Here is a 13530-nt window from a genome sequence, read left to right as displayed (position 1 = left end):
GAGAACAGGTTTTGCCTGCAGGAAAAAAAAAATGCATAAAAAAAGTAACGTGTGAACAAAGCCTTAGGATTCAACATTCTACAGAGCTGGGCAGAAATGTGCCCAGTACTTAAAAACTCCTTAAAAGGGTTATTTCCATCTTTGCCTTTAATTCCTGAAACGGGAATAATACGTTTTAGGCGCCGGTGACCCGGGACGAGGAGCTTCATAGACGCTGTATGCTGCGTTGTGCCCACAATTAGGAGTGACCCCGTAGTGTAGCGCCCCCTGCTGCACTCTAACCCCCATAGAAATGAATGGGGCTCTGCTGTTTCTGCAGTTCCGCTCATTTTGCTCCCATTAGTCTCCAGTAATTTCCATGGAAGCTCTGGACACCGCGTAGTGTGACCCCCGATGCTGGGCGCTAGATATGGAAGAAGTTATTCCAGTCTCGGCCATGAATGGAGGCGCCCATCATTCCCATCATCACCCTTTAAATCAATTACCGTGATGAGTATTTGATGTCATCCGAGTGCAGTCCGATGATTATCACTGACCCATACATTTGCATGCGGATCTTGATCTGACACTCGGATCAAAATCAGCCGCCTCTGACTTTTTCCTCTGACCTCTGTGCCCATAGAATATCATGGGTACAAGTGCTACTTGTGAAAACCACGGATATCGCCTAGCCAATATAATCGATTGTGCATGAGCCCTTAGGTCGAGTGCCCATGATGAGCGTTTTTGATGTTGCTGATTTTCTGCACCTATTATATAAATTAGGTCACTTTTCGTTTTTTGGTTGGTTTTTTACCATGCGTTTTTATCATTTCTTTTTTTTTTTTTTACACTGCTGGTTTTTTTTTGTCTTTTTGTTTGTCATGTTTTAAATTAAGCTGCTTTGTTTTCGATGCTTTCTGGTCTCATTCATACAGTCGTGTAGATTTTCCGCAGCAGAAACGCAAGAAAACACGTGGGAAGGGGATGTAAAGAACACAGGAGAGTGTAATGCTGCTGCAGCGCAGTATCGTGCGTCCTATACCAGGGGGTCCTGGAGAGGGAAGATAGGTAGCATTCACGGCATAAAACTTCAGTGTGGCAGCGCAGGCGCCACTAGGTGGCGAGCGAATGGTCAGACAAGCCAGGTCAGGAACAGACAAGAAATGCAGTACCAGGGGAAACAGCAATACACGTAGTCAGATACAAGCCAAAGTAGTCAGAGCCAGTCGGGAGCAGAGATGTCAGAGATGTAAGACAGAGAAACAGGTCAGAGGACAAGCCGGGTCAGATACCAAGGTCACAGCACGGGGAGCACAAAGCAAGACGAGTGGGAAAGCAGGAATGGGAATGCAGGGGACCTGAGTAAGTGGGCAGAGGACAAATCAGGGTGTAACGGGGTCAGTCACTCAAGCCGGGGGCAAGAACTATAACTGACGCTGCCTGCAGGCAGCCGTGAACTGAAATAGCAAAACAGATCCCAAAACAAGGCAAAGAAGGTTAACCCCTGCATGACCAGACCGGGGAGAGAATAGCAAGAAACAAACCCCGGCCTGGATCATGACAAGAGTCTCTCCTTCATGTTGAATGTAATTACAGATGTGGCAAAATATGAATGATCCTGTATTTTATGGAGCAGCGGTACAGGTAAATCTTACACCCTTCTCTGGGTGGTTTGGCTGCTGCTGTTTCTGTGTAGTATGTAGTAAGAGACTCAGATTAACGCTTTATCAGCAGCTGTGTCCTCCAGTTAGCAAATTTACAAACAGCTGTGTCCTCTTTATCTGGTCTGCAGAACACAGGACATCTTATTACATGTAAAATCAATAGCAAAGTAAAAGTCAAGTAAGGTTCAGACTCCTGGTTGAAGAAGAGGAAAATTTTCACCTGATTTGTGTCTGACTGATTCACTGATCATTACAATGCATTTGTGAACTGATTCATCATCTTTGTGAATCATCTTAGGAGAATGCATGACAAAAATAGGTTAAAGGGAGTGTGGAGACACGGCATTGTACCTTAATTAACCAGATGACTATTTTTAGCAAACCAAGAATACGCTGTTATCTGTAGATATTTATTTTTGTGTTGGTCAAGAAAACTGACTTTTGCTTGTGTAAGTCTGTAATATTGACATTTTTGTTCTCTTATCCTTGAGGACTAGTGATGATTACTGATATGCTAATTATGCATTGCGTAGGCCAAATAGTTTGGTGACTTTGAAAACAGAGGAGGAAAAACTATGCAAATAGATTAAATAATCCAGTAATGCAACTTGATCCCATCTTCCGTCTTACCCTTTTTGTAAATGCCGAATGAAGGACACTTGTTAAGTATAAAAAGAGGTTACATCCCTCTATAGCGGGAGACGGCCAGAGATTCTGCCTAGACATCCAAACATTCAGGGGATCCTACAGGTTTGCTGCCAATACATCACGGCTCCATCACGAGGGACACAGATCTATCATTCTACAGAAAACAACCTAGGGTACCTTGGCCCTGGTTGGAAGAATACAGATCTGCTCCATTGACCATCACTGAACCATGGATACGTTTGGAGAAAGCCAGGATTGAGACCCGCCAGTCGCCATGGAGATGTTTGGAGAAGCCTGGTTGTGACCCTTGGGTCAACTGGCCTTGTACCTGAATGGACTGTCTCCTTCCTAAGCTTGTCTTTGCCTCCTTTCTGTGTGCATGCCACAGGTGGGGTATTCAATCTGGGAAGCTCTGAAATAACAGCTGCCATTATCCCGGCGAGTCATCGGAAGGGTGAGACTCTGTAATGTGCACCATCTTGAGGTATTTTGCTGGAACTGTTCTATGTGTTATCTGCCTGCTTTGTGGTCCAATAAAGCATTGCCAACACTGTTTTACCCTCACTCTGTGTTGTCTGAGAAGCGTTATGCCCACATTAAAGGGAAAACTGGCATTCGGCTGGACGATCCCTGGTCCATGCGGTTCCGGCTAGTGGACCGGGGGGCCTACGACCCCCTGTGTCTCCACAGGGATTCTGTCAGCACCAAATGACTGTTAAAGCCAAGCACAAGCGCTCAGTGCATCATGGCGGCCAAACATTTAAGTGCCCCTTCCCACCTGCTTGTTTCCATCTATCTCCATCCTTCTCTGGCTCTGGGAAGCCCCAGCTGTCAATCAAAGAAGAGATGAAAGGAGGTGGGGTGGAGATAGAGGGAAAACAAGCAGGTAGGAAGGGGCACTTAAATGTTTGGCCGCCATGATGCAACGAGCTCCTGTACTTGGTTTGAACAGTCGCTCTATGCTGACAGTCCCTTTAACTTATTCTCCCACATTGTATTCAATGAACACGTGATTTGACCAAACAGGCAAACTGATGCGTCCACACCAAATCCTGCAAGGTGAAAGGCTCCATTTGCCATTCCAATGCTGCATCACCCCCCTCCCCTCTAACAGTTGGTACATTCCACCCTCACCAGATTTTGAGTTTACTGTGCAAAAGTGAATCTAAAGCCACGTCTCTGTACAGAGAGAATTCAACTGGTTTACTTATGACATATATTTGAGAAAAGTTTTATAATTTCATTTACTGTCACATCTTGACGTTTTCTCAGAACCGATAAGACCCCTTTAAGGTAACAAACACAGCAGTTAACAAGCTGCGCGCAAATGTGAAGCAGTCAAGCAAAGCCAGTGCAGTGAATATTCATTTCTCTGTAGCAGCGGGCACAGGCTTTAGCGCAGCCGCCAGCTCCTGCCTCTGTGACCTGCTGCTCCACCGCTCCCCCTCCCCCACAGTCTTCTGGGACAATGACTCGTGTATAAGCCTAGGGGGGTGTTTTCAGCACTAAAAAACTCAGCTTATACACGAGTGTATACAGTATGTGTATTTATTGGCGTAATATTTTTGGTTCTTTATTAAATATGTAAATTGCCTCTTCTGAGAAAAAGAGGACTTAAACTCTATAGCGCCACCTATTGGAAGTAGCGATCCTACAAGTCACAATCAACTCTTTAAAGAGTCGTGCAATATGACTTAGGATTAAAGCCAAATCAGTATCTCAATTCGCAGACACGGTGTTTCGGGCTGTTGGCCCTCGTCAGTGCGAAGCATGAGAACTGATTTGGCCAGGTGAGAGGCTCTGGACTGGGGTCTAAGGGGTATCGTTTCTCCTTGTGGAGAGTGACATACCATCTCTGGCTTGTCAAGGTAAGGAGGCTTATTCGCCATGCAACGCTCCTCTGGGAAATTAAATATGTAAATTGCCTCTTCTGAGAAAAAGAGGACTTAAACTCTATAGCGCCACCTATTGGAAGTAGCGATACTACAAGTCACAATCAACTCTTTAACCCCTTTCTGACATGGGACGTACTATCCTGTCGAGGTGGGGTGGGCCCCCATGACCACGGACGGGATAGTACGTCCAGCGCGATCGGCGGCGCTCACGGGGGGAGCGCGGCCGATCGCGGCCGGGTGTCAGCTGACATCCGGCACTATGTGCCAGGAGCGGTCACGGACCGCCCCCGGCACATTAACCCCTGGCACACCGCGATCAAAGATGATCGCGATGTGCCGGCGGTGCAGGGAAGCATCGCGCAGGGAGGGGGCTCCCTGCGGGCTTCCCTGAGCCCCCCGCAGCAACGCGATGTGATCGCGTTGCTGCGAGGGTCTTACCTCCCTCCCTCCCTGCTCCAGGCCCGGATCCAAGATGGCCGCGGATCCGGGTCCTGCAGGGAGGGAGGTGGCTTCACAGAGCCTGCTCAGAGCAGGCACTGTGAAGCAGCCTGCACTGCTATCAGATCAGTGATCTGACAGAGTGCTGTGCACACTGTCAGATCACCGATCTGTGATGTCCCCCCCTGGGACAAAGTAAAAAAGTTAAAAAAAAATTTTCCAAATGTGTAAAAAAAAATATTCCTAAATAATGAAAAAAAATAAATATTATTCCCATAAATACATTTCTTTATCTAAATAAATTAAAAAAAACAATAAAAGTACATATATTTAGTATCGCCGCGTCCGTAACGGCCCGACCTATAAAACTGGCCCTCTAGTTAACCCCTTCAGTAAACACCGTAAGAAAAAAAAAAAAACGAGACAAAAAACGAAGCTTTATTATCATACTGCCGAACAAAAAGTGGAATAACACGCGATCAAAAGGACAGATATAAATAACCATGGTACCGCTGAAAGCGTCATCTTGTCCCGCAAAAATCGACCCGCCATACAGCATCATCAGCAAAAAAATAAAAAAGTTATAGTCCTGAGAATAAAGCGATGCCAAAATAATTATTTTTTCTATAAAATAGTTTTTATCGTATAAAAGCGCCAAAACATAAAAAAATGATATAAATGAGGTGTCGCTGTAATTGTACTGAACCGAAGAATAAAACTGCTTTATCAATTTTACCAAACGCGTAACGGTATAAACGCCTCCCCCAAAAGAAATTCATGAATAGCTGGTTTTTGGTCATTCTGTCTCACAAAAATCGGAATAAAAAGCGATCAAAAAATGTCACGTGCCCGAAAATGTTACCAATAAAAACGTCAACTCGTCCCGCAAAAAACAAGACCTCACATGACTCTGTGGACCAACATATGGAAAAATTATAGCTCTCAAAATGTGGTAATGCAAAAAATATTTTTTGCAATAAAAAGCGTCTTTCAGTGTGTGACGGCTGCCAATCATAAAAATCCGCTAAAAAACCCGCTATAAAAGTAAATCAAACCCCCCTTCATCACCCCCTTAGTTAGGGAAAAATTAAAAAAATGTATTTATTTCCATTTTCCCATTAGGGCTAGGGTTAGGGCTAGGGTTAGGGCTAGGGTTAGGGTTAGGGCTAGGGTTAGGGCTAGGGTTAGGGTTATGGCTAGGGTTAGGGTTAGGGCTAGGGTTAGGGCTAGGGTTAGGGCTAGGGCTACAGTTTTGGTTGGGGCTAAAGTTACAGTTAGGGTTTAGATTACATTTACAGTTGGGAATAGGGTTGGGATTAGGGTTAGGGGTGTGTCTGGGTTAGAGGTGTGGTTAGGGTTACTGTTGGGATTAGGGTTAGGAGTGTGTTTGGATTAGGGTTTCAGTTATAATTGGGGGGGGGTTCCACTGTTTAGGCACATCAGGGGCTCTCCAAAAGCGACATGGCGTCCGATCTCAATTCCAGCCAATTCTGCGTTGAAAAAGTAAAACAGTGCTTCTTCCCTTCCAAGCTCGCCCGTGTGCCCAAACAGGGATTTACCCCAACATATGGGGTATCAGCGTACTCAGGACAAATAGGACAACAACTGTTGGGGTCCAATTTCTCCTGTTACCCTTGGGAAAATACAAAACTGGGGGCTAAAAAATAATTTTTGTGGGAAAAAAAGATTTTTTATTTTTACGGCTCTGCGTTATAAACTGTAGTGAAACACTTGGGGGTTCAAAGTTCTCACAACACATCTAGATAAGTTCCCTGGGGGGTCTAGTTTCCAATATGTGGTCACTTGTGGGGGGTTTCTACTGTTTAGGTACATTAGGGGTTCTGCAAACGCAATGTGACGCCTGCAGACCATTCCATCTAAGTCTGCATTCCAAATGGCACTCCTTCCCTTCCGAGCCCTCCCATGCGCCCAAACGGTGGTTCCCCCCAACATATGGGGTATCAGCGTACTCAGGACAAATTGGACAACAACTTTTGGGGTCGAATTTCTCCTCTTACCCTCGGGAAAATACAAAACTGGGGGCTAAAAAATAATTTTGGGGGGAAAGATTTTTTTTTTTAATTTTCACGGCTCTGCGTTACAAACTGTAGTGAAACACTTGGGGGTTCAAAGCTCTCACAACACATCTAGATGAGTTCCTTAGGGGGTCTAGTTTCCAAAATGGTGTCACTTGTGGGGGGTTTCTACTGTTTAATTACATTAGGGGCTCTGCAAATGCAATGTGACACCTGCAGACCATTCCATCTAAGTCTGCATTCCAAATGGAGCTCCTTCCCTTCCGAGCCCTCCCATGCGCCCAAACAGTGGTTCCCCCCCACATATGGGGTATCAGCGCACTCAGGACAAATTGGACAACAAATTTTGCGGTCCAATTTCTCCTGTTACCCTCGGGAAAATACAAAACTGGGGGCTAAAAAAAATTTTTGTGGGAAAAAATTTTTGTTTTATTTTTACGGCTCTCCATTATAAACTTCTGTGAAGCCCTTGGTGGGTCAAAGCGCTCACCACACATCTAGATAAGTTCCTTAGGGGGTCTACTTTCCAAAATGGTATCACTTGTGGGGGGTTTCTACTGTTTAGGTACATTAGGGGCTCTGCAAACGCAATGTGACACCTGCAGACCATTCCATCTAAGTCTGCAATCAAATGGCACTCCTTCCCTTCCGAGCCCTCCCATGCGCCCAAACAGTGGTTTCCCCCCACATATGGGGTATCAGCGCACTCAGGACAAATTGGACAACAAATTTTGGGGTCCAATTTCTCCTGTTACCCTCGGGAAAATACAAAACTGGGGGCTAAAAAATAATTTTTGTGGGAAAAAATTTTTGTTTTATTTTTATGACTCTACATTATAAACTTCTGTGAAGCACTTAGTGGGTCAAAGAGCTCACCACACCTCTAGATAAGTTCCTTAGGGGGTCTACTTTCCAAAATGGTGTCACTTGTGGGGGGTTTCAATGTTTAGGCACATCAGGGGCTCTCCAAACAAAACATTGCGTCCCATCTCAATTCCAGTCAATTTTGCATTGAAAAGTCAAATGGCGCTCCTTCGCTTCCCAGCTGTGCCATGCGCCCAAACAGTGGTTTACCCCCACATATGGGGTATCGGTGTACTCAGGACAAATTGTACAAGGTTTGGGGTCCATTTTCTCCTGTTACCCTTGGTAAAATAAAACAAATTGGAGCTGAATTAAATTTTTTGTGAAAAAAAGTTAAATGTTCATTTTTATTTAAACATTCAAAAAATTCCTGTGAAGCACCAGAAGGGTTAATAAACTTCTTGAATGTGGTTTTGAGCACCTTGAGGGGTGCAGTTTTTAGAATGGGTATTTTCTATCATATAGACCCCTCAAAATGACTTCAAATGAGATGTGGTCCCTAAAAAAAAAAATGGTGTTGTAGAAATGAGAAATTGCTGGTCAACTTTTCACCCTTATAACTCCCTAACAAAAAAAAATTTTGGTTCCAAAATTGTGCTGATGTAAAGTAGACATGTGGGAAATGTTACTAATTAAGTATTTTGTGTGACATATCTCTGTGATTTAATTGCATAAAAATTCAAAGTTGGAAAATTGCGAAATTTTCATAATTTTCGCCAAATTTCCGTTTTTTTCACAAATAAACGCAGGTACTATCAAAGAATTTTTACCATTGTCATGAAGTACAATATGTCATGAGAAAACAATGTCAGATTCACTGGGATCCGTTGAAGCGTTCCAGAGTTATAACCTCATAAAGGGACAGTGGTCAGAATTGTAAAAATTGGCCCGGTCATTAACGTGCAAACCACCCTTGGGGGTAAAGGGGTTAAAGAGTCATGCAATATGACTTAGGATTAAAGCCAAATCAGTATCTCAATTCGCAGACACGGTGTTTCGGGCTGTTGGCCCTCGTCAGTGCGAAGCATGAGAACTGATTTGGCTAGGTGAGAGGCTCTGGACTGGGGTCTAAGGGGTATCGTTTCTCCTTGTGGAGAGTGACATACCATCTCTGGCTTGTCAAGGTAAGGAGGCTTATTCGCCATGCAACGCTCCTCTGGGAAATTAAATATGTAAATTGCCTCTTCTGAGAAAAAGAGGACTTAAACTCTATAGCGCCACCTGTTGGAAGTAGCGATCCTAAAGATAAAAGATAAAGATGGTTCTTTATTATGTTTTTTTAATCATTTTTTCCATATTGTTGTTTTTTTAAACTTGTTTTCTTAGTTCCTCTATAGGCCTTTAACTTTTATCAGTCTGATCACTGGAATAAGGCATTGCAATGCATGAGACCTGTCAGATTACATCGGCAGATTGCCTTTTAGACCCTGCCTATGGCTGGGTCTGACAGGCCGCCATACCTGGCCCACCCAGTGCCATGACAGCCATCGGCTCCCTCTGATTTTGTTGTGAAGGTGATGATAGGGGTGAGAGGGAGCCCTCTCCATCTCCACTGTATATATATATATATATATATATATATACGGTATATATACACTGTATGTGTGTGTATGTAACTCCTAGGTTTGGCTTTAAAAACACAGAAACTTCCTTTTGACTTGAATGAGAAGATTAAACGTTGACTATACAGGAGGGACCTGTGTGCACTTCTGAGAGGGGCTCATTCGGCTGCTGTCAGTTCTTTCACAACTCCATGACTAATAACCACATTGTTGCCGTCAGTCGTTGGGCGGGATGTTACTAAACAGAGGTGAGCGACAAACCCCAGTCTCCTGATAGGCGCTGAGGCGGGAGGGAGAGGTGCAGGCCTAATGAATCTGGGAGGGCAAATTCACAGGCAGCGAAAAAGCTTCTGAGACTGTAAAACAATATATATCTGCAACACAAACAATCCCAGCTATAAGAGTTATTAACAAAAATATCTGCAAAAAATCTTTAGTATGTGGCTTTTCCATTAACGCCTTCACCCCCACCACCGGCCAATTATCAATTTTATCGGTTTCATTTTTTTTTCCTCCTCTTCTTCAAAGAGCCATAACGTTTTTTTATTTTTTCCATCCCCATAGCCGTATGAGGACTTGTATTTTGTGGGACAAGTTGTACTTTTGAATGACACCATTCATCTATGTATAAATATATAATCGTCTAAGGGGCACTTCCGTCTGTCTGTCACGGAAATCCCAAGTCGCTGATTGGTCGCGGCACAGTCCGGCCACGAAATGGCCGCTCCCCTGCAGTCAGTACCCCCTTCATACTCCCCTCCAGTCAGCCCCTGCCCACATAGCGTTTTAGCAGTCAGTTAAACCGACTGCGTTACACCGCGGCATAACGCACTCCGTTAACGCTATTAACCCTGTGTGACCAACTTTTTACTATTGCAGCATCAATAGTAAAAAGATATCATGTTAAAAATAATTTTTTTTAAAATTAAAAATGGTGCTATTCTCACCTTCCGACGTCCACCGATGCGCACGAGCGGCGAGGCTGCCGCCAGCTTCCGTTCCCAGAGTTGCATTGCGAAATTACCCAGATGACTTAGCGGTCTCGCGAGACCGCTAAGTCATCTGGGTAATTTCACAATGCATCTCTGGGAACAGAAGCTGGCAGCAGCCTCGCACGCATCGGGACAACTTCGGTGGACGCCGGAGTTTTTTAACAGAGATATGGTGCCCACACTGCTGTATACTACAAGGGCTATGTTATATACTGCGTGACTGATATATACTAAGTGGCTGCTATATACTACGTGGGCAGTGTTATATACTGCGTGACTGATATACAGTGGGGCAAAAAAGTATTTAGTCAGTCAGCAATAGTGCAAGTTCCACCACTTAAAAAGATGAGAGGGGTCTGTAATTTACATCACAGGTAGACCTCAACTATGGGAGACAAACTGAGAAAAAAAATCCAGAAAATCACATTGTCTGTTTTTTTAACATTTTATTTGCATATTATGGTGGAAAATAAGTATTTGGTCAGAAACAAAATTTCATCTCAATACTTTGTAATATATCCTTTGTTGGCAATGACAGAGGTCAAATGTTTTCTGTAAGTCTTCACAAGGTTGCCACACACTGTTGTTGGTATGTTGGCCCATTCCTCCATGCAGATCTCCTCTAGAGCAGTGATGTTTTTGGCTTTTCGCTTGGCAACACGGACTTTCAACTCCCTCCAAAGGTTTTCTATAGGGTTGAGATCTGGAGACTGGCTAGGCCACTCCAGGACCTTGAAATGCTTCTTACGAAGCCACTCCTTAGTTGCCCTGGCGGTGTGCTTTGGATCATTGTCATGTTGAAAGACCCAGCCACGTTTCATCTTCAATGCCCTTGCTGATGGAAGGAGGTTTGCACTCAAAATCTCACGATACATGGCCCCATTCATTCTTTCTTTCATGTACCCGGATCAGTCGTCCTGGCCCCTTTGCAGAGAAACAGCCCCAAAGCATGATGTTTCCACCACCATGCTTTACAGTAGGTATGGTGTTTGATGGATGCAACTCAGTATTCTTTTTCCTCCAAACACGACAAGTTGTGTTTCTACCAAACAGTTCCAGTTTGGTTTCATCAGACCATAGGACATTCTCCCAAAACTCCTCTGGATCATCCAAATGCTCTCTAGCAAACTTCAGACGGGCCCGGACATGTACTGGCTTAAGCAGTGGGACACGTCTGGCACTGCAGGATCTGAGTCCATGGTGGCGTAGTGTGTTACTTATAGTAGGCCTTGTTACATTGGTCCCAGCTCTCTGCAGTTCATTCACTAGGTCCCCCCGCGTGATTCTGGGATTTTTGCTCACCGATCTTGTGATCATTCTGACCTCACGGGGTGGGATTTTGCGTGGAGCCCCAGATCGAGGGAGATTATCAGTGGTCTTGTATGTCTTCCATTTTCTAATTATTGCTCCCACTGTTGATTTCTTCACTCCAAGCTGGTTGGCTATTGCAGATTCAGTCTTCCCAGCCTGGTGCAGGGCTACAATTTTGTTTCTGGTGTCCTTTGACAGCTCTTTGGTCTTCACCATAGTGGAGTTTGGAGTCAGACTGTTTGAGGGTGTGCACAGGTGTCTTTTTATACTGATAACAAGTTTAAACAGGTGCCATTACTACAGGTAATGAGTGGAGGAAAGAGGAGACTCTTAAAGAAGAAGTTACAGGTCTGTGAGAGCCAGAAATCTTGATTGTTTGTTTCTGACCAAATACTTATTTTCCACCATAATATGCAAATAAAATGATTAAAAAACAGACAATGTGATTTTCTGGATTTTTTTTTCTCAGTTTGTCTCCCATAGTTGAGGTCTACCTATGATGTATATTACAGACGCCTCTCATCTTTTTAAGTGGTGGAACTTGCACTATTGCTGACTGACTACTTTTTTGCCCCACTGTATACTACGTGGCTGCTATATACTACGTGGCTGTGCTATATACTACATGACTGCTATATACTACATGCCTGCTATATACTATGTGGCTGTGCTATATACTACGTGGCTGTGCCATATACTACATGGCTGTGCCATATACTACATACTATGTGGCTGTGCTATATACTACGTGGTTGTGTTATATACTACATGGCTGTACTATATCCAGCGCCCTGAACCCCCGACATCCTGCGACCAATCAGCGACAGACGCAGTCCAGCCGCGAAGTGACGCGGAATTTAAACCACGCTTCGCTGATTGGTCGTGCACGGTGCGGGATTTAAACACCGCTTCAGTGATTGGTAGCTCACGGCTGGCCGCGACCAATCAGTGATATTGGCGCGGTATTTAAACACCGCTTCGTTCATTGGTCGTGTCCGGCCACAAATTGGCACCAGATTTGAACCACGCTTCGCTGATCGGCCAGCCGGGCGCGACCAATCAGCGATATTGGCGCGGAATTTAACCCCCACTCACAGCGCGGCGTACATACATACATACATACATATTCTAGGATACCCGATGTGTTAGATTCGGGCCACCATCTAGTTTTATCATATGAGGCATTGGAAAAAAATTACAAGTGCATTGAAATTGGGGGGAAAAAGTGCAATTTCACTATTTTCATTTTTTTTTTACTTACCGTGTTCACTATATGGTAAAACTGACCTGCCATTATGATTCTCCAGAAACCAAACATTTATAGTTATTTTTTATTTAAAGGGAACCTGTCACCACCAAAATGGAAGATGAGCTAAGCCCACCAGCATCAGGGGCTTATCTACAGCATTCTGAAATTCTGTAGATAAGCCCCCGATGTATCCTGAAAGATGAGAAAAAGAGGTTAGATTATACTCACCTGGGGTGGTCCCGGTCCTCCCATCTTCTTACGATGACGTCCTCTGCTTGTATTCACGCTGCGGCTCCGATGCAGGCGTACTGATCTGTCCTGTTGAGGGCCGGGAAAGGTCAGAGAGGCCCGGCACCTGCGCACTGCAGTACTTTGCTCTGCCCTCAACAGGGAGGATAAAGTACGCCTGCGCCGGAGCTGCAGCGTGAAGACAAGAAGAGGACGTCATCGTAAGAAGATGGGAGGCCCCGGACTGCGACGCCCATCGGACCCAGACCGCAGCGGGACCGCCCCTGGGTGTGTATAATGTAACCTCTTTTTCTCATCTTTTAGGATACATCGGGGGCTTATCTGCAGCGTTACAGAATGCTGTAGATAAGCCCCTGATGCCGGTGGGCTTACCTCACCTTCCATTTTGGGAGTGACTTGTTCCCTTTAAGTATTAAAAAAATTTGTTAAAAAAAATTTGCTTGTGCCACCATTTTTCAAGATCTGGAGCCGTGTGAGGGCTTATTTTTTTGCAACCAAAACTGATGTTTTTACTGATACCATTTTGCTGTAGATACAATGTTTCAAGCACCTGTTATTGCATTTTATTGCAGTGTGGCAGCGGACAAAAATCCGTAATTTTGCCTTTTTGATTATTTTTCTCCTTAAGCCATTTGCCAAT

Source organism: Ranitomeya imitator, chromosome 2 (assembly GCF_032444005.1).
Source record: "Ranitomeya imitator isolate aRanImi1 chromosome 2, aRanImi1.pri, whole genome shotgun sequence".
In the NCBI taxonomy this organism is placed as follows: Eukaryota; Metazoa; Chordata; class Amphibia; order Anura; family Dendrobatidae; genus Ranitomeya; species Ranitomeya imitator.
Note: the sequence above shows the minus strand (reverse complement) of the source record.